Genomic DNA, 21,206 nt, shown 5'->3' with positions numbered 1-21,206 from the left:
TAATCAGTAAAAAACCCTCTCCCTCCCTCCCTCCCTCCCCCCCTCGTAACCACAAAAGTATGTGTTCTTCTCAGTTTATACTATTTCTCAAGACCTTATAATAATGGTCTTATACAATATTTGTCCTTTTGCCTCTGCCCAGTCATCGTTTGAGTGCCTTCCAACCTTGAGGGGCTCATCTTCCTTCATTATATCAAACAATGTTCTGCTGCTATTCATAAGGTTTTCACTGGCCAGATCTTTTCAGAAGTGGCCTGCTGGGTCCTTCTTCCTAGTCTGTCTTCTTCTGCAAGCTCAGCTGAAACCTGTCCACTATGGGTGACCCTACTGGTACTTGAATACCAGTGGCATAGCTTCCAGCATCACAACACACAAGCCCCCACAGTGCAACAAACTGGCAGACATGTGGGGGAAACGGCCTAGTACTGGTTTAAGGACAAACACTTAGACCAACGGAACAGAATTGAAAATCCAGAAATAAATCTCCATTGAATGGGGAAGGAACGGCCTCTTCAACAAATTATGTTGGTAAAACTAAATTTGCACAAACAGAAAAATGAAGCAACATCCATGCTTCACGCCATATACCAAAACAAATTCAAAATGGATTGAGGACCTAAATGTTAAGTCTAAAACCATAAAGTTCTTGAAAGAAAATATAGGAGCAAAGCTATGGGACTTCATTTTTTTCAGTGATAGATTATCAAACAAAATGAATGCACAAGCAGCAGAAAACAAAATATATAACTGAGACCTCATAAAAATTAAATACTATGCTCATCAAAAGACACTATCAAAAGAGTAAAAAGACAACCTATAAACTGGGAAAAAATCTTCTGGAACAACATAACCAATAAAAACCCGTTGCTGTCGAGTCAACTCTGACTCATAGCAACCCCATAGGACAGAGCAGAACTGCCCCAAAGGGTTTCCAAAAAGCAGCTGGTGTATTCAAACTGCCGACCTTTTGGTTAGCAGCAAAACACTTAACCATTGCGTCACCAGGCATGTAACTGATAGGGGCCTAATATCTAAAATATATACAAAAATTCTACAACTTAACAACAAAAAGATATAACTTAATTAAAAATGGGCAAAGGACACAAACAGACACTTCCCCAAACAGAGTATTCCAATGGCCAACCAACATGAAAAGATGCTCAACATCATTAGCTATCTGAGAAATGCAAATCAAAATCACAATGAAATTACCATTTCACTCCCACTAGGATGGCTAAGATTGAGAAAAAACAAAAAATAACAAATTGTGGTAAGGATGTGGGGAAATTGGAAACTTTATCCATTGCTGGTTGGAATGCAAAATGGTACAACCCTTGAGGAAAACAGTGTGGCAGTTCCTTAGAAAAAAAAAAAACTAAAAATATAACTACCATATGATCTAGCAATTCCACTCCTAGGTATATACCCTAGGAATCTAATAGAAGTGACATGAACAGACATATGCCCACTTGTGTTCATTGCATACATTTCACAACAGCAAAAAGATGGAAACAACCTAAGCTTCCATCAATAGATGAATAGATAAGCAAAATGTGGTACATACAATGGGATACTACTCAGCCATAAAGAAAAGAGTTCCCCAAACACCTTGTAATGTGGATGAACTTGGAGGACATTATGCTGAATGAAATACGTCAATCACAAAAAGACAAACATTGTTCGGTCTCAATTTTATGAAATGACAATAGATAAATATTAAATATAGTCAACTGAGTTCCTATTGGAAACCCTGGTGGCATAGTGGTTAAGTGCTATGGCTGCTAACCAAAAGGTCGGCAGTTCAAGTCCACCAGGTGCTCCTTCGAAACTCTATGGGGCAGTTCTACCCTGTCCTATAGGGTCGCTATGAGTCAGAATAGACTCAACGGCAGTGGGTTTTGTTGGTTTGACTTCCTATTATGATAATATGCATTTTAACGTCCTTCCTTCCATATCTTTCCCCTATTCTCCTATTAGGTATTTTCATTTATTTAGGTTTCTGTTTAACATACACCCAAGTCTTTCTGTACAATCTAAGAGCTCTGTGATACTCTTCTCAATCTTCCACATATAAAATCTGTCAGATTATCTATTATTTTATTCCTGGGGGCCTCCCTCCTACAGCCCTCTCTGTCCTTCCACATAATTGTTACCTGGGCCTTCCTTCATCATCACCCTGGAAATTTCCTTCATCTCCTTCCTGTGTTATAACTTCTATTTCCTGGATTACATGTCTTTATCTCTCTTGACTTACTTCAATATGGTGGAACATATACTTCAGCAACTTCTTGAAAGGTAAATTTTTTCAGACTTTGCATGTTTCTAAAAATATCTTAATTCGGCACTCATATTTGTTGAGAGTTGGGCTGTGTATGTAATTACATAAATTTAAAATAATTTTCACTTAGAACTGTGAAGGTTCCATTGTCTTTTAGCTTCTAATTTTGCTTTTGGTAAATATAATATGTTATAAATCCCTATCTTTTATTTATGACTTTTTTCTTTCTCTGAGAGCTTTGAGGGTTGCCTTGAATTTGGGTATTTAAAATTCATTAGACTAGGCTCTCTGTCTTTCCAACCTGGAAACTCACATCTCTTAGCTTCAGAAATTTTCTTGTATTATTTCTTAGGTTATGTTCTCCCCTTCATTTTATGTTCTATCTTTCTGCAATCCCTATTATATTCATCCTCTACTTTTCTTGAGCCCATTGTTGCAGCCACTGTGTCAGTCCATCTGGAAGACACTCAATGAGATGGACTGAGACAGTGGCTGCAACAATAGGCTCATGCATAACAATTGTGAGGATAGCAAAGGACCAGACAGTATTTCATTCTGTTGTACATGGGGTAGCTATGAGTCAGAACTGACTTGACAACGCTCAACAACAACTTTATCCTTTCTCTGCTACTGTCCATCTTATTGTTTTTAACCTTTTGTTTCATTGAGTTTTTTTCATTTCTGCTACCAAAATTTTAATTTCAAATAATTATTTCTTGTTCTCTGAATTTTCCTTTTTTTGTGGCATCTTGGATTTGCTTCATGGATGCAAAATCTTCTCATCTTTATGTGTCTATTGAGTATCTTTTCTGTTTTTGACTTTCTCTTCCATACTGAAGACTTTTTTCAGATGCCTAAGGATCTTTGGTTGTTCATTCATATTTAGGCATAAAGGCTGTTTGACAGCTTGGTGCACATGACTTGCCACAAGTGGTTTCACTGTAGGGCACAATTATGTGGCTAACCGGATTGTTTTTACTCCTAAATGTTAGGCTATGTAGGCTTTTCTATGGGGTGGTTTAATTCCTGCAGAGAATAATTTTCCAATTTCCTTCCCAGAGCAACTTAAACCCAACCACTAGTATTTAGGAACACATGACAGAATAGATTGTTGACTCATTCCCCCTCTTGTCACCCTCACACCAGCCCTCCTCTGGGCCTTGTGTCCCAAGACTCTTTGTTTTCATTTCTCCAGACTATTCTTCTCATCTCCTATGTGAGACTGGAAGGTTGTGATCTTTTTGCTTGGGATGGTGGTGGGAATCTGGAAACTTCTAACAATGCCCTTCCCTGATTCATCTCTATCTTCCATAATACTTTTCTGAGGCTGGCAGAGAGGGAATGTTATCAAAGAAATAATGAAAGAATATTTCCAGGAGCTGAAGAGAGGCATATTATCTTCAAATTCAAAGGTCCCCCAAAGGTGAGAAAGAGAAATGAAAAAGAAGCACGCATAACTAAATACATCATGACAAAATTTCAGGATGCCAAGGATAAAGACTAGCTCCTCTACAATACTGTCTTTCTTCTCTCTCTCTCTAAATCTTACATTTTTTGTCTTTTGGTTCTACTCTGGGAAATTTTTTTTTTTTTTTTTACTTGCTCTTGCAAACCTTCTATTGAATTTTGAAAATGGTTTTACCGATGTATAACTGACAAAATAAATGGTACATATTTAAAGTATACTGTTTGATAATTTGAAGTGTACAAAATTTGATAAGTTTTGGTATATGTATAAACCCATGAAACCATCACTACAATCAAGATAATGAACATACCCATCATCTTAAAAAATTTTCTTCTGACTTTTTGTAATCCTTTTCTTTTTTTTTGTCCCTTCCTGACCCCAGAGGCAACAACTGATCTGCTTTCTGTACCTAAAAATTAGTTTGCTTTTTCTAAAACTTTATATAAATGGAATCATCAGTATGTACTTTTTTCTGTTTGACTTCTTTTACTCAGCACAATGATTTTGAGATTCATCCACTTTATTGCATGTATCAATAGTTCATTCCTTTCCATTTATGAGTAGTATGTTCATGTCCATATAGAGTCACTATGAGTCAGAATCGACTTGACAGCAACAGGGTATGTTCATATATGATTGTACAACAATTTGTTTACCTGTTCATCTGCTGATGGACATATGGGTTGTTTTCAGATTTTAGCTATGGCAAATAAAGCTGCGATGAACATTCTTGAGTGAGTCTTTGTATGGGCATATCCTTTCATGTCTTTTGGGTAAATATCTAGGAGTGGAATAGCAAGGTTGAATGGTAAGTATGCGGTTACCTTTTTTTTTTTTTAAGTTTAAAAACGAGAGTTTTATTTAAGGAGAAGGTTTGATTATAACGGGGCAGACAGGAAACACCCACAATGGAAGTTAGTGTGCTGAAGAACCAGAGAAATTGACAAGTATTTGTACACAGAAAACAGGAACTAACAGAGCATTCTAATTAGTTACCATAAATACAATAAGTATCCTAATAATCACACTTTGATCGGGTATACGTTAAACAGTTACAGTAAAAGTTACGCATATTAATAGGAATTGTAGGAAGCAGCTTAAGCAAAGAAATATGGTTAACTTTTTAAGACACTGTCAAATTGTTTTCAAAAGTGGTTGTACCATTTTACATTCCCACCAGCAATTAATAAGAACCGTAGACCCTGGTGGCGTAGCGGCTAAGTGCTATGGCTGCTAGCCAAATGGTTGGCAGTTCAAGTCCGCCAAGCGCTCCTCGGAAACCCTATAGGGCATTGCACAGGGTCGCTGTGAGTCGGAAACGACTTGATAGCACTGTTTTGTTTTTTTTTTTATAGTTGCTCTGTATCCTCGCCACTTCGTATGATAAGTTTTTAGTTTTAGCAATTCTAACGGAGAAGTAGTAGTATCTCATGTGATTTTAACTTGCTTTTCCCTAATGACTAATGATGTTGAACATCTTTTCATGTGTTTAATTGCCATCTGTTTATCTTCTTTGGTGAAAGATCTTTTCAAATCTTTTGCCCATTCTTTTAATTGTTCATTTTGTTCTTATTGAGTTTTAAGAGTTCTTTATATATATTGCATAAACTCTTTTATGCTTTGCAAAGATTTTCTCCTAGTCTGTGGCTTGTATTTTCATCCTCTTAACTGTGTCTTTGGAAGAACAGAAGTTTTTAATTTGGATGAAATCTAATTTGTCATATTTTTCTTTTATGGATCATGCTTTTGGTGTTGTACCTAAGAAATCTTTGCCTAACCTAAGACAAGAAGTATTTCCTCCTATATTTTCTTCTAGAAGGTCCATAGTTTTATGTTTTACAGTTAGGCCTATAATCCATTTTGAGTTAACTTTTTAATATGGTACAAGGTGTGGATCAAAGTTTGTTTTTGTTTTTGTTTTTGTTTTTTTTTTTGCATATGGATATCTAATGTTGCAGCACCATTTGTTGGAAACATTATCCTTTCTCCACTAAACTGCCTTTGTACCTTTGTCAAAAATCAGTTGTCCATATACCTGTGGGTCTATTTTTATACTCTATTCTGTTCCATTGATCTATTTGTCTTTTTTTATGCCAATAACATACTGTCTTGATTAATGTAGATTTATAATAAGTCAAAAAAAACCTATTGAAATAATAAGTTTAGCATGGCTGCAGGATAAAAGATTAGTATACAAAAATCAATTGTATTTCTACATACTAGCAATGAACAAGTGGAAATTGACATTTTGAGAGTATCATTCACAATAACATCAATACCAACTACTTAGGGATATGGCAAAAAATGAGCAATATCGTTGAAAAATACAAAACATGCTGAGATAAATTAAAGAAGACCTAAATAAATGGAGCAATAGACCATGTCCATGGATTGAAAGACTCAAAATTGTTAAGATGTTTGTCTTAGTTATCTAGTGCAGCTATAACAGAAATATCACAAGTGGGTGGCTTTAATGAACGGAAATTTATTCTCTCACAGTCTAGTAGGGAAGAAGTCCAAATTCAGGACACAAGCTCCAGGGGAAGGCTTTCTCTCTCTGTTGGCTCTGGGGGAAGGTCCTTGTCATCAGTCCTTCCCTGGACTTAGGAGCTTCTCAGCACAGGGACCCTGGGTCGGAAGGACATGCTATTCTCCTGGCTCCTTCATTAACCTAACCACCACTAATCCCATCTCATTAACATCATAGGGATAGGATTTACAACACATAGGAAAATCACATCCGATGACAAAATGGTGGACAATCACACAATGCTGGGAATAGTGGCCTAGCCAAATTGATACACACAGTTGGGGGCGGGGGGGGGGGGGACACAATTTAATCCATGATAATGTCTATTATCCTCAAATTTATGTCTAGATTCAATACAAAATCCCAACCAAAATCTCAGCAGGCTTCTTTGTAGAAACTGACAGTGTAATTCTAAAATTCATATGGAAATACAAAGAGTCTAGAATAGTAAAAATAGTATGAAAAAGAACAAAGTTGGAGACTTAACTTTTCCTGATTTCAAGGCTTATTACAAAACCAATGATTGTTTCAACAATCATATATTTCATTTCTGAAAGTGGTGTTTTATTCTTTGATGGTTACTTTTCTGAGTAGCCTTTTCTTGCTTTATGAATGCAATCTCTTCTCTCCCCCCATGAATCTATATCATTTATTTATTTATTTTTTCCCTTGGGAAAAGTCCAAACTTTTTATTTATTTTTATTTACCTTTTTGTGCTTTAAATGAAGGTTTACAGAGCAAATTAATTTCTCATTGAACAATTAATATACATACTGTTCTGTGACATTGGTTGCCAATCCGACGACGTGTCAACACTCTTGCCTTCTTAACCTTGGATTCCCCATTTCCATTCGTCCAGCTTTCCTGTCCCCTCCTACCTTCTTGTCCTTGCCCCTGGGCTGGTGTGCCCATTTAGTCTCATATATGTGGTTGAGCTATATGTATCATTGTTTGTTTTCTGGGCCTGTCTAATCTTTGGCTGAACGGTGAACCCCAGGAGCAACTTTAGTACTGAATTAAGTACTGTGAGTGAGTGAGTTTACTACTTAGTGTCCAGGGGCCATGCTCTTGGGATGAATGCAATCTCTTCCTGACTTTTTCTTAGGATACCAACTAGTTTTCAATTTTTTTTTTTTTTTTTAAGTTATCTTCAGTACTTTGACTTTCTCTTTCAAGCTGTAGGTTTTCTTTAAATGTCCGATGGTCCTTGATAGTGTGATCGTATTTAAGAATGAGAAAACAGAAAGGTTTCAGCTGGACTCTAAACACGCTATGTGTATGTGTATTGGAAGAAAAGTGGCAAAATAATTTATTGTGTTTATTTTTAATTTACAGAGTAATTTCACAGCTATTTTCTTACCTGATTTCCACAACAATACTGATCATTCAAGACGGGTACTATTACCCCCATTTAATAGGAAAGGCTGGGAGAAATGTTGACTTCTCCAAGATCACACAACCAGTCGGTGGAAAATCTAGGATCTGAACCCAGGTTTTCTACTTCCTAGTGTAGTCTGCTTCCAGAACTCAGGAGCCAAGTACTCAGGGAAATGGGGTGGAGGGGGGCACGGGGAGTAGAATATACTGTATTCCCAAGTCCCAGAGGTTCATGCCAAAGGGAAAGGTGGTAGGCAGCAGACAGTGGCTGTCCCCAGGCTGTGCCATGGACCAGCTCAATGACAGGTCTGGCCTTCACTGCAGTGTGGATTCTGCAGCCCCACTCAGTCCAGCAATTCAGTTTAATCAGTAACCACCTGTTTCCTTTTATCACCCTAGTCCCTGGCTTCATGCTGAGGGATATTAAAGATCACCTTGCCTAACTCCTTCAGTTTATTGATCCAGAAACTGAGGCTGAGAGAGGGAGTGACTGTCCAAGGTCCCAAAGTTAGTTAAGTTATCAAAGCAGCAAAGCTGGGACAGAGGCCAAGATCTCCCATTTCCTAGCCCAGTGTAATTCCAGTCAACCACATGGTTGGCCTCCAGAGCAAGCAACCATGTGCAGACGGGGAGACAGTAGTAGCAGGGGCAGTGTAGGGAGCTTCCATCCACGCTAGTTCAAGTGTATACATAACAACAGCTCTACGAAACCACAAGCCACTGAGAAATACGCCTGGGCCTACTTCTGCCCCTTTATTCTCTCTTTCTTAAAGGTAAATATTTGCAGGTGCACATACAAAACACTGTGCTGTGGAGCCAGGTGCTTGCTCATCAAAGGCAGAGATAGAGGCCAAACAGCAACTGCGGCCTCTTCCTGCTGGCTCCAGTTAGATCCACCCCAAGATCCCGGAAACACACAGCAGTTCTTGGCCATCTCAGATGAAAAGAATGACTCCCTGCTGGCTCGATGGGAATAAAGGGCTCGGGGTACACTGAGAGTAAAGACGCAGGACTGACAGAAAGTTGCAGGGTCAAGATTAGTTCATTTCCATTCAACTTCCTGGAGGGGAAGGGGGTAAGGTCCAGAAATCCAGGAGGGGAGAAATTGTAAGTCTTGGTATATCATATGTTCTTTTGTTTTAAGCACGATAGTAATAAGAATCTGGTTATCTGGTCCCTGGATGACACAAATGGTTTGCACTGGACTACTAACCATGGAACCAGGGATATCATTGCTAAATGTCAGATGGATCCTGGCTGAAAGCACAGAATACCAGACAGATGTTTACCTGTGTTTTATTGACTATTTTAAGGCATTCAGCTGTGTGGATCATAACAAATTATGGATAACATTGCAAAGAATGGGAATTTCAGAACATTTAATTGTGCTCATGAGGAATCTGTAGATGGATCAAGAGGCAGTTGTTTGAACAGAACAAGGGGATACTGCATGGTTTAAAGTCAAGAAAGGTGTGCGTCAGGGTTGTATCCTTTCACTATACCTATTCAGTCTGTATGCTGACCAAATAATCTGAGAAGCTAGACTATATGAAGAAGAACAGGGCATCAGGATTGAAGGAAGACTCATTAACAACCTGCGTTACATAGATGACACAACTTTGCTTGCTGAAAGTGAAGAGGACTTGAAGCACTTACTGATGAAGATCAAAGACCACAGCCTTCAGTATGGATTACACCTCAACATAAAGAAGACAAAAATCCTCCCAACTGGACCAATAAGCAACATTGTGATAAATAGTGAAGAGATTGAGGTGGCCAAGGATTTCATTTTACTTGGATCCACAATCAACACCTACGGAAGCAGCAGTCAAGAAATCAAAAGACGCATTGCACTGGGCAAATTGGCTGCAAGAGATCTCTTTGAAGTGTTGAAAAGCAAAAATGTCACCCTAAGGACTAAGGTGCACCTGACCCAAGCCATGGTGTTTTCAATTGCCTTATATGTGTGCGGAAGCTGGACAAGGAATAAGGAAGACTGAAAAAGAATTGACACATTTGAATTGTGGTGTTGGCGAAGAATATTGAATATATCATGGACTGCCAAAAGAACAAACAAATCTCTCTTGGAAGAAGTACAACCAGAATGCTCTTTGGAAGCAAGGATGGTGAATCTAGCGTCTCACATATTTTGGACATGTTATTAGGAGGGATCAGCCCCTGGAGAAGGACATCATGCTAGGTAAAGTAGAGGGTCATTGAAAAAGAGAAAGACCCTCAACAAGATGGATTGACACAGTGGTTGCAACAATGGGCTCAAGCATAGCAACAACTGTGAGCACGGTGCAGGACTGGGCAGTGTTTAATTCTGTTGTGCATAGGGTTGCTATGAGTCAGAACCGACTCAACAGCACCTAACAACAACAACTAACCTAAAAGTTGCTGGTTCAAACCCACCCAGCGGTGCTGCAGAAGAAAGGCTTGGCAATCTGCTTTCATAAAGATTACAACCGAGAATATCCTATGGAGCAGTTCTACTCCATAACACATGGGGTCACTATGAGTCTGAATCGACTCAACAGCAACAGGTTAAAGTAATAACACAAATGATACATAACCCCCCAAGGTCAGTGGTTGTCCAAAAAATTCTAATTTACAGAAGGTAAAAAAAAAAAAAAAAGGTATATTTTATTTGATGATATTTATTGTCAAGCAGCCCTCTAGAAAAGACCCTCGTGGCTGTCCTATTCCCGTTAAGGAAGAAACTCCCTGGGGAAGAACACGAAACGCTGGGCAAACAAACACTGTGTCCAGGTCAACCAAGCAAACTTCCACTGGAGGGGACCCTTTTCCTGTTCCCCGTACTCCCCCACCAAAAACAAACAAACAAACCTGTTGCCATCAAGCTGATTCCAACTCATAGTGGCCCTACTGGACAGAGTGGAACTGCCCCATAGGATTTCCAAGGAGTGGCTGGTGGATTCGAACTGCCGACCTTTTAGTTAGCAGGCAAACACTTAACAACTGCGCCACGAGGGCTCCTGTCCCCAAGCACACGCTAACAGACCTGTCACCAGATTCAAATCTCCAGGGCTCCTTTTCCCACCAGCTTAGAGGGCCAGCCAATCCACAGCAGGAACTTGACACCAGCAGTTCAAATTGTGGTCCCCATTTGAACAAAGTAAGTGGTTTCTTAAATGCCTCTACATTTATAAACAGCAAAAATCCTACTAACTACCCACAAATCCACGCAAGATTTCAATCAAAGCAGATGGCGGAAAATAACTCTTCATGTCAAGACTTTTCTTTAAGATTGTTTCTCATTTGTCTAAGGTTGGGTGTGATCTGCTGGGAAGGCAGAGTGGGTGGACCTGAAAGCCTCAAGAGGTCACTGGGAGGGACTCATGAAAGGCCACCACATGACTACTGCTCAAGATGAAGGCCAAAGGACAGAGGTGATATCACTGGCTGGGGACACAGGGTGGCTGGGTTCAGGTGCCACTGTTTTGTGGCAGAGTCTTTACTCACTTCCAGTGACTCAGTAACCCACCCACCAGACAGAATGGATTTCAATTCCATGATGTCATCCCGTCATCCGATTCATCAGAACCACAAACCCTGGGGCCTGCCAAAACTGTTCAAGCAAGAAGAGAAAGTGCAGTCTGAGTATCTGCGACAGTTTTAAAGCCACTAGAAGGTGAAAGGTGCTCTGTGGTATCATAAAGATGCCTTCTTTTCTGAGGGTCGAGACGGCAGTAAGTATCATGACCCCTCCCTACCTGCCAGCTCAGTTAGATCCTGGACAGGGTTACAAAACACACCGCTCTTGGCCACCTCAAACAAAGAACAAGAAATGACGTCCCAGAACCAACACTGTATCTGTCATCCCGAGCAAGGCTGAACACAGCAGACGTGTGTAATACTGAGGCACCAGAGGTGAAACTGGAGAAAGGCCTCTTTTACAAGTTGCTAATTATAAAAGGAAGGAGCCCTGGTAGTGCAATGTTTAAGTGCTCTGCTGCTAATCAAAAAGTTAGCGGTTTGAACCCACCAGTGGCTCTGCAGGAGAAAAGACTTGGCGATCTGTAAAGATTACAGCCCAGGAAACCCTATGGGGCAGTTCTACTATGTCACATAGTGTCGCTATGAGTTGGAATTGACTCAACAGCACAAAACAACAACAATTACAAAATTGTGGACCGTGGTGCTTCAGTGGTAGAATTCTCACCTTCCATGCGGGAGACCTGGATTCAGTTCCCAGCCTATGTACCCCATATGCAGGCCACCACCTGTCAGTGGGGGCTTGCATGTTTCTACGATGCTGAACAGGTTTCAGGAGAGATCCCAGACTAAGACAGACTAGGAAGAAGGACCTGGTGAGCTACTTCTGAAAATCAGCCAATGAAAACTTTATGGATCCTATTGTATGTGGGGTCGTCATGAGCTGGGGGCCAAATAGGCAGCAGCTGACAACAATAAATAAAAAGGAACCTGTCTCCAGCAAGGGGGGTCCCCTGCTTAGACAGGCTCTCTACAACTAAATGACCGTTCACAGGTTCTCACTGATGGCCCCTGGGGGCAGGGGCTTTGTCCGTAGGTGCTGTGCAGCCCTGAGCCTAGCACAGGGCCTGGCAGACAGGAGCCTTTATGTGCTCATCAAGGGATGACCAAAGGCGCAATGAGAGGGGAAAGAAAGCCCACAACGGGATCCTTCTCGCTCACTCACAAACTTGCAGGCAAATCATCTAGCAGGAAGCCAGATTCTCAGAAACCCACGTTGGAGCTGCAGTCCCTCACTGACTGCCTCACCACACCAGTGCTTCACAAACTTATCTGGCCACAAAAACGAAGAGTAAAACAAACATGGTGCCTGTTAAGCCCTGATCCCTAGAGATCCTGATTTCGTAGGTCAGAGGCCAGTTAGCAGCTCCCACGGAATGACTCCGACTCATGACGACCCTGTGTGTCAGAACAGAGCTGTGCTCCATGGGGCTTTCAATGGCTGATTTTTCAAAAGTAGATCACCGGGCCTTTCTTCTGAGGCACCTCTGGGTGGACTCAAACCTCCAACGTGCAGCCCAGTGCATTAACTGTCTGCATCACCCAGGGACTCCAGGGCAGGAACAGAGCCCTGGAATCTTGAAGTTTAACAAGTGCCCCAGGCTATTCTTACAAATCTGAAATGCCAGCTGGGTTGACCCACTTCCCACCATGTGTCACGGCGCCAGCTGGTCACAGTAGAGTTTCAGTCTATTTTAAACAACACCTGGGCTTCAAGGTCCTGCTGTATGGGGTTGGACTTCGTCTCCTCGCTGTGCGACCCTGCCAGATCCCTGAGGCTATCATCAGAGATTACTCAGAAACACACACTCCTTCTCCCGCTTCTGGCCTGGGTCAGCTGGATAGTAGGGGCCTTCTCCACACCTCTGCCTGTGCAGCCCAGCTTGCTCACCCTTGCGCTTTGACCCCGTCATTGCTCCTCAGCAGCTGTACCAGGAGTTGCTGGGCACAGGTGAGGATCCAGAATTATCTATAGATCTATAATCCCAGGCCGCCTAGGGGAAAAAAGCTATCCCCCCCAAAAAATATATATAAAAAAAAAAAAAAAAGCCAGGGTTATTTCCTTCATACCCAAGAAAATAAGTCAAAAAGTCTCCACACAGTAGGTCAGAGCATAAAGGAACACCCCCAGGGGCCTGACTCAGCCAACGTTGGGTATGTTGCCAACACACAGAAACCAAGTGGCTCCCCACCCTCGAGTATCGCAGCTCCTGCAGGTTTTACTCCTGGCACCCTCTCCAAGTCTAGCACTGCCAGGGGCCCTGCCCACACACAGCCAGGCACCAGGGGGCAGATACACTCGCAACAAGACGTCAGCAAGGGGGACAAAGAGATATGATACCAAGTCACTTCTTTCCCCCTTTTGAGGGGGTGGGATGAGGGTGACCTACATAAGGGGCAGGGCTGAGAACCCTGAGTCATCTGGGGCAAATATGTCTTACTGTACCTCAGTTTCTCCCTCTTAAAAGCAGATTAATAATCCCTCCCAGCCAGAGGCACCGTAAAAAATAATCAGCTGATTCTTCTATACAGAAAAGCTGCTTATTTCTGGGGTGGTAATGACAGGTGGGGGCCTACCTACCATCCCCCTCGATTTTTATTTCCCACCTGCCCCCCCCCCATCCTTCTGCCCACAGCAAGGCAGGCACCTCCCTCCCTCTGCCCTAATTAGGCATCTGGAGCTCAAGTTCAAACGTTAAAAAGCAAACAAAACTTGATAGCAAACTCTCACCGTGTGGGCCTCAAAGATGCAGGCAGGCGTGGACTGGCCAGGCTCAGCAGCTGTCTGCCCTGCCCAGAGGCAGTCAGCCCAATCAAGCCCCTGTCCACTGAGGATGTCAGGGGCTGGCCGTGAGCCAGATGTGCCAGGTCCCAAGGAGGGAGAAAAGAAAACCCTTCCAGGGGCCTCCCCACCTCTCACCGCCTGGAGATTTATCCAGCAAAGCCTGGCTGTTTGCCTGAGCAAGCCGACTCTCTGGGACTCAGTTTACAAATCTGTAAGTTTCCAAAAGCATTTCTTAAAGCAATGAAAATCCTATTTCAAATGCAAACCTTAGTTAACACAGGAGTTCCTGGGTGGGGCAAAGGGTTAACTCACTCAACAGCTAATCAAAAGGCTGCAGGTTGAAGGTTGAAGTCCACCCAAAGGTACCTCAAAAGAAAATTCTAGTGATCTACTTCCCAAAAATCAGCCACTGAAAGCCCTGTGGAGCCCAGTTCAACTCAACACACATGAGACCGCCATGAGATGGACTCAACTAGACGGCAACTGGTATTTAATGCAGAGCCTCAAAACAATAAGACAATAAAAGTGGAGGCAACCTTGCTAAAGCAGCCAGGACCCAAAGGGCATCTGGACTATGAGACACTGTCCCAAAGCCTCTGGCAGAGGTTTCAACACCACTCGACTGGGCAATATCTCCCTACCATCTGCCTGTCAGTCTGCTGCACTGTGGGGGCTTGTGTGTTGCTGTGATGATGGAAGCTATACCACTGGTATTTCAAATACCAGTGTCACCCATGGTGGACAGGCCTCAGCAGAACTTCCAGACTAAGAAAGACTAGGAAGAAAGGCCTGGCGATTTACTTCCAAAAACTAGCCAATGAAAACCCTATAGATTACAAGAGAATATTGCCTGATACAGTGCTGGAAGGTGAGCCTGTTAGGTGGAAGGCACTCAAAATGCACAGTGACTACAGCAATGGGCCTGAGCACACCCACAATCGTGAAGTGGTACGGGACTGGGCAATGTTTTGTCCTGCTGTGCCTGGGGTCGCCGTAAGTCCAGGCCAACTTGACAGCAACTAACAGCAACAAAAGGTCCTTACGGCCTTGGAAACGGAGGTCTGTTCAGAGGCCAGTGCCCAGGAGGCCCCAGGGTGCTCTGCCGGTCCCCGAGGGGCTCTCCCATTCACCCCGACTCACACAGCCTGGAAAGGCAGGCAATGGCCACAGCAAAAACGATCCTATTTTGTAATTTTTGTGCCACGCTAGGCATTTTAAATATATTACCTCTAATTCTTACAACTAGGTTTCATTGTCAGGTGAGAAAATAAGTTAAAAGAGGGCGACTTATCACCAAAACCCACAAACTTGTCTGGCCACAAAAACAAATAAAACAAACGTGGTGCTTGTTAAGCCCTGTCCCTGGATTCTGATTTCGTAGGTTAGAAGCCAGTTACCAGCCGCCATTGAATGACCCCAACTCATGATGACCGCCTCTGTGTCAGAATAGAACCCTGCTCCACGGGGTTTTCAATGGCTGATTTTGCAGGAATGGATCACACGGCCTTTCTTCTGAGGCACCTCTGGGTGGACTCGAATCTCCAACATGCAGCCCAGTGCATGTACGGTCTGCATCACCCAGGGACTCCAGGGCAGGAGCAGGGCCCTGGAATCTTGAAGTTTAACAAGTGCCCCAGGCTAAAAGAGGGCAGAGCTGAACTTCAGACTCAAACCCATCTGACTCCAAAGCCAGCGTACTTCTCATTGACTCTGCCACTCCTGGGAGACAGCAGACAAGCCAGCTGAAGTGCAGAGAGACTGGTTTACTTAAAGGACACGCTGCAAAACTTACCTGCTACAAAACCCACTCCCTGGACCCCAGAGATGGGTGCAGCTGTACCCACCACAACAGAAGAATGTCCACCTTTGTAACATTGGCCCAGGGGTACTGACGCCTCATCCCCAACTCTGCCCTGAGCCAGGAGCACCCCACCTGTTAAGACCCAGGAGGCTGATCCATGCTGCCAGTTGGGACTGCCTGGGCTTTCCCCACTATCTGCTGAATCCTACCTGTCCTGAAGGACACAGCCAGGCCGAGCTCGTCCAGATGGCCTCCCTGGACCACCTTAATCCATAGCTGAGCGATTTCTCCCTGAGCCCTGCCCCACCCACAAGGCATCAGTGATATCCTGTGGCTGTCCCAGGTGCCAACAGGCCTAGCTTCCTCTGTACTGCTCTCCCATCCCCGCTGCCACCCACCTGGTGCAGAGTTAGCACCTCCCATCTTTCCCTGGCCTGTGTCAGCTCACTAAGAGAGCAGAAACGCAGCCGGGCAGTTCCCAGAAACCAAACAAGGAGGTAAAAAGGTGAAGAAAGCTGCACCAGACCACTGCTTTTATTTTATTTTTTTACTGTCCTTTAGGTGAACGTCTACAGGTCAAGTTAATTTCTCATACAAAAATTTATACGCATTGTTTTGTGACATTTGTTGCAATGTGACAACATACTCCCCCTTTCCACCCTGGGTTCCTTGTGTCCATTCAACCAGCTTCTGTCCATTCCTGCCTTCTCATCCTGCCTCCAGGCCGGAGCTGCCCATTTGGTCTCATGTATCTGGTTGAACTAAAAAGCACACTCTTCATGTGTATTATTTTTTGTTTTATACTCCTGTCTAATCTTTGTCTGAAGAGTGGGCTATGGGAATGGTTTCAGTTCAGAGCTTCCGGGGGCCACAGTTTGGGGAGTTCTGCCAGTCTCTGTCAGACCACTGAATCTGGTCTTTTTACATGAATTTGAGTTCTGTTCCACACTTTTCTCCCTCCCACCCTGTCCAGGATTCTCTGTTGTGTTCCCTGTCAGGGTGGTCACTTGTGGTAGCCAGGCACCATCTAGTTCTTCTAGTCTCAGGCTGATGGAGTCTCTGGTTTATGTGGCCCTTTTATCTCTTGGGCTGATATTTTCCTCGTGTCTTTGATGTTCTTCATTCTCCTTTGCTCCAAGTGGGCTGGGACCAATTGATGAATCTTAGATGGCCACTTGTTAGCTTTTAAGACCCCAGATGCCACTTACCAAAGTGGGATGCAGAACATTTTCTTAATAAACTTCGTTATGCCAATTGACCTAGTTGTTCTCTAAAACCATGGTCTCCAGGCCCCAGCCCCAGTTACTCTTTTAATTCATTTCCTTGACTTTCCACTGAGCCCACATTCTGATTTCAAAGGCTAGTGCTTTCATTTAATTGAAATTTCTATTGAGATAATTATAGGCTGTTTGTAAGTGCAGTTGTAAGAAATGATACAAAGGGCTTCCTTGTAAACCTTGCCCAGTTTCCCCCATGGTAACATTCTTGCAAAATTATACTACACTGGGGGCCAAGATGGTGGAGTAGTCAGACACTTCTGGTGATTCCTCTTATAACAAAGGCCCCCCCAAAAAAGTGAAACAATTATATTTATGACAAGCTAGGAGCCCTGAACATCAAAGACAAGTTAGAAAACGGACTGAGTGCCAGGGGAAGGGAGAGGCGGTTCAGAAGCAGAGAGGAGTTGTCTGACCTGAATTGCTGGGAACCCTCAGGCACCATTCCCTGGAGCGACTACAGCAGGGCTGGTGATAGCATTCCAGACACGGTTTCCTCGGGGAGAGAAAGCCAGCCATACAGAGCACCAGAGAAGAATGGTGCTCTTGGCCAAAGCTAAGTACTGCATTTATTTTACTGCACCCCCAGCCCCCAAGCCGGCTTCAGTGGCTGTTGATTTCCCTGGGCCTGAGATAGGTCCTGCTGCACACTCTGAGCCATTCTCCCAGCCTTGGAGAAGGGATAAATTCACATTTGGGTAAAAGATAATCTGCCAGCTCCACTAAACTGGGGAGCTCAGGACAGAAGTGGCTTCTGTCCAGACACAAACGGTCTGCAGACTTTGAATACACTTCACCCCTGCATGGACCTGTGCGGGGCCATTTCAGGAGACTAGGCCCTTGCTGGCAGACTGCAACTGTTTCAACTGTGCAGTAGAGGTGGGTGTTTGATGTTTGACACCACTTTGCCTATTAAACAGGGTCCTCATGTACCCACATCAGGGACCTAAGGACTGGTGGCTCCACCCGCATCACCTAGCCATCGGCAAAGGGGTCCAAGGATAAGTGGTACCTCCCAGTCCTTAAACCAAAAGCACTGGGTACCCATGGTCCATCTGCAGAACCCACCCACCTGTACTCTCTAGGAAACAGGGATGTGCTTTCCACACAGACACTCAGGGGACAGTTGTCAGCCCCCTACCCTGTTCAGAGGGTGACCCCCTGCTACAACCAGATACTTGTGCCTACACCAATCACCCCTGCCCCTCTAAGACTGTAGGACAAAGCCTGCACCACACACTGGATGACCAACTACTTGGACACCTGAGCTGAATCCATACAAGAAAAGTGAATGGACTGTTGGGCTCTTATACCTGGTAACAGCTCTAGCCAACTCATGACGAGACATTAGAGCATCGAAGATGAAAATAATCAAGCTAGCTCACTCAGGCAGCCTATTTGAGCATATCAAAACAAAACAAAGCAAGAAGCTAGGATACAGTAAGGAAACGTAAAATAAACTAATACAATAACTTATAGATGGCTTATCAAATCACATAAAGAAGCAGACCATGCTCACTTCAACAAGCTCTCAAAACAAAGAATCAAGGAATCTTCTGGATGAAGGTGTCTTCCTGGAATTGCCAGATGTAGAATACAAAGGATTAATATACAGAACTCTTCAAGACATCAGGAACGAAATCAGGCAAAATGTAGAACAAGCCAATGAACACACAGATAAAGCAGTTGAAGAAATTAAAAAGGTTATTCAAGAACACAATGAAAAATTTAATAGGCTGCAAGAATCCATAGAGAGCAATCAGAAATTCAGAAGATTAATAAAATTACAGAATTAGACAACTCAACAGAAAGTCAGGGGAGCAGAATTGAGGCAATGGAAGGCAGAATTAGTGAGACTGAAGACAAAACACTTGGTACCAATGTATTCAAAGAAAAATCAGATAAAGAATTTAAAAAAATGAAGAAACCCTAAGAATCATGTGGGACTCTATCAAGCGAAATAACCTACAAGTGACTGGAGTACCAGAACAGGGAGGGATAACAGAAAATACAGAGAGAATTATTGAAGATTTGTGGGCAGAGAACTTCCCTGATATTGTGAAAGATGAGAAGATATCTATCCAAGATGCTTGTTGAACTCCACAGAAGGTAGATCTCAAAAGAAAGTTAACAAGACATATTATAATCAAACTTGCCAAAACCAAAGATAAAGAGAGAATTTTAAGGGCAGCTTTTTTTTTCTTTTTAGGGATAAACAAAAAGTCACCTACAAAGGAGAGTCAATAAGATTAAGCTTTAACTACTCAGCAGAAACCATGCAAGCAAGAAAGCAATGGAATGACTTATTTAAAGCGTTGGAGGAAAAAAATTGCCAGCCAAGAATCATATATCCAGCGAAACTGTCTCTCAAATATGAAGGCAAAGTTAGGACATTTCCAGATAAACAGAAGTTTAGGGAATTTGTAAAAAGCAAACAATAAAGAGGGACTAAAAAATGTAGCCACAGATCTTCCATATGGAGAGGAAGTCAAGGTGATATAAAGAGATAAAGGTTAGGTTTAAACTTAGAAAAATAGGGGTAAATACTAAAGTAACCACAAAGGAGACCAGCAATCCTACACATCAAAATGAAATACAAGAAAAAAAATAAAGACTCAGCAAAAACAAAATCAACAACAACAAAGAGGAAAAGACAATATATAAACTACTCAGCACAAAAAATTAAGTGGGAAAAAGAAACTGTCAACAATATACAAAAAAAGACAACAAAATGACAGGACTAAACTCATACCTATCCATAATTACACTGAATGTAAATGGACTAAATGCACCAATAAAGAGACAGAGAGTGGCAGAATGGATAAAATTATAGTACACTATCATGACCAGGTTATGTATATTGATACAATTCACAGATCTTGGTCAGATCTCCACAGACTCTGGGTGGGGAGGGGAAGTGGGTGCAAATGCTCGGCTGGTAACTAAAAGGTTAGGGGTTTGAGTTCACCCAGAGGTGCCTCAGAAGAAAGGCCTGGCAATCTACTTCTGAAAAACCAGCCATTCAAAACCCTATGGAGTACAATTCTATTCTGATACACATGAGGTTGCTATGAATTGGAGTCAACTTCACAGCAACTGGTTTAGTTGGTTTTTCGTTTTTTTTTTTTTTTTTAATTCAGATCTCCCCGGTTTCACTTGCATTCATTTGTGTGTGTGTGACAGAGAGAGAAATTTTACCCAGTTATCCCCTATGTAGGTTCCTGGATCTACTGCCACTGTCGAGATTCTGAACAGTTCTAACACAGGATCTTCCTGTTGCCCTTTTATAATGACACCCATCTCGCTCCTACTCCCCTAAGCCCCCAACCACCAATCTGTCCTCCATTTCTAAAACGTAGTCATTTCAAAAGTATTATATAAATGGAATATACAGTATGTAGCCATTTGGGATTGTTAGCTTTTTTCACTCAGCATAATTCTCTGGAGATCCATTCACCTTCTTGTGTGCATCAATAGTTTGTCCCTTTGTATTTTTGCTGTTGTTGTTGTTGTTAGGTGCTGTCGAGTCAGTTCCAACTCATAGGAACCCCATGCAGAGCAGAACAAAACACTGCCCGGTCCTGCTCCATCCTCACCACTGTTGCTATGTTTGAGCCCATTGGTACGGCCACCATGTCAATCCATCTTGTTGAGGGCCTTTCTCTTTTTCACTGACCTTCTCTTTTACCAAGCATGATGTCCTTCTCCAGGGACTGATCCCTCCTAATAATAATGTCCAAAGTATGAGACAAAGTCTCACTATCCTCACCTCTATGGAGCATTCTGGAGGTACTTCTTTCAAGACAGATTTGTTCGTTCTTCTGGCAGTCCATGGTATATTCAATATTCTTCGCCAACACCATAATTCTACGGCATCAACTCTTCTTCAGTCTTTCTAGCTTTCGCAGGCTTATGAGATGAATGAAAATACCATGATTTGGGTAAAGTGCACCTTAGTCCACAAGGTGACATTTTCGCTTTTTACCACTTTAAAGAGGTCTTTTGCAGCAGATTTGCCCAATGCAATATGTCATTATATTTCTTGACTGCTGCTCCCATGGCTGTTGGTTGTGGATCAAAGTAAAATGAAATCCTTGACAACTTCAATCTTTTCTCCATTTATCGTGATGTTGTTTGCTGGTCCAGCTGTGAGGATTTTTGTTTTCTTTAT

At 42.6% G+C, this 21,206-nt stretch overlaps 1 protein-coding gene across 3 annotated transcripts in view; it reads right to left on the bottom strand.

Moving 5' to 3' along the window:
• Positions 1 to 21,206, bottom strand: part of ST14 (ST14 transmembrane serine protease matriptase) — a 69,614-nt gene that overhangs the window by 35,439 nt on the left and 12,969 nt on the right. The window contains exon 2 of one of the 3 annotated variants that reach the window (XM_049856752.1): positions 4,403 to 4,527. The exons of the other annotated variants lie outside the window; for them this stretch is intronic. The gene's annotated coding sequence lies outside the window, so the exon portion shown is untranslated. The remainder of the gene's footprint in view (positions 1 to 4,402; positions 4,528 to 21,206) is intronic. 3 annotated transcript variants of the gene reach the window in all.

The sequence above is a fragment of the Elephas maximus genome, chromosome 17, assembly GCF_024166365.1.
Source record: "Elephas maximus indicus isolate mEleMax1 chromosome 17, mEleMax1 primary haplotype, whole genome shotgun sequence".
NCBI lineage: Eukaryota > Metazoa > Chordata > Mammalia > Proboscidea > Elephantidae > Elephas > Elephas maximus.
Note: the sequence above shows the minus strand (reverse complement) of the source record. Positions and strands in the feature narration are given on the sequence as shown.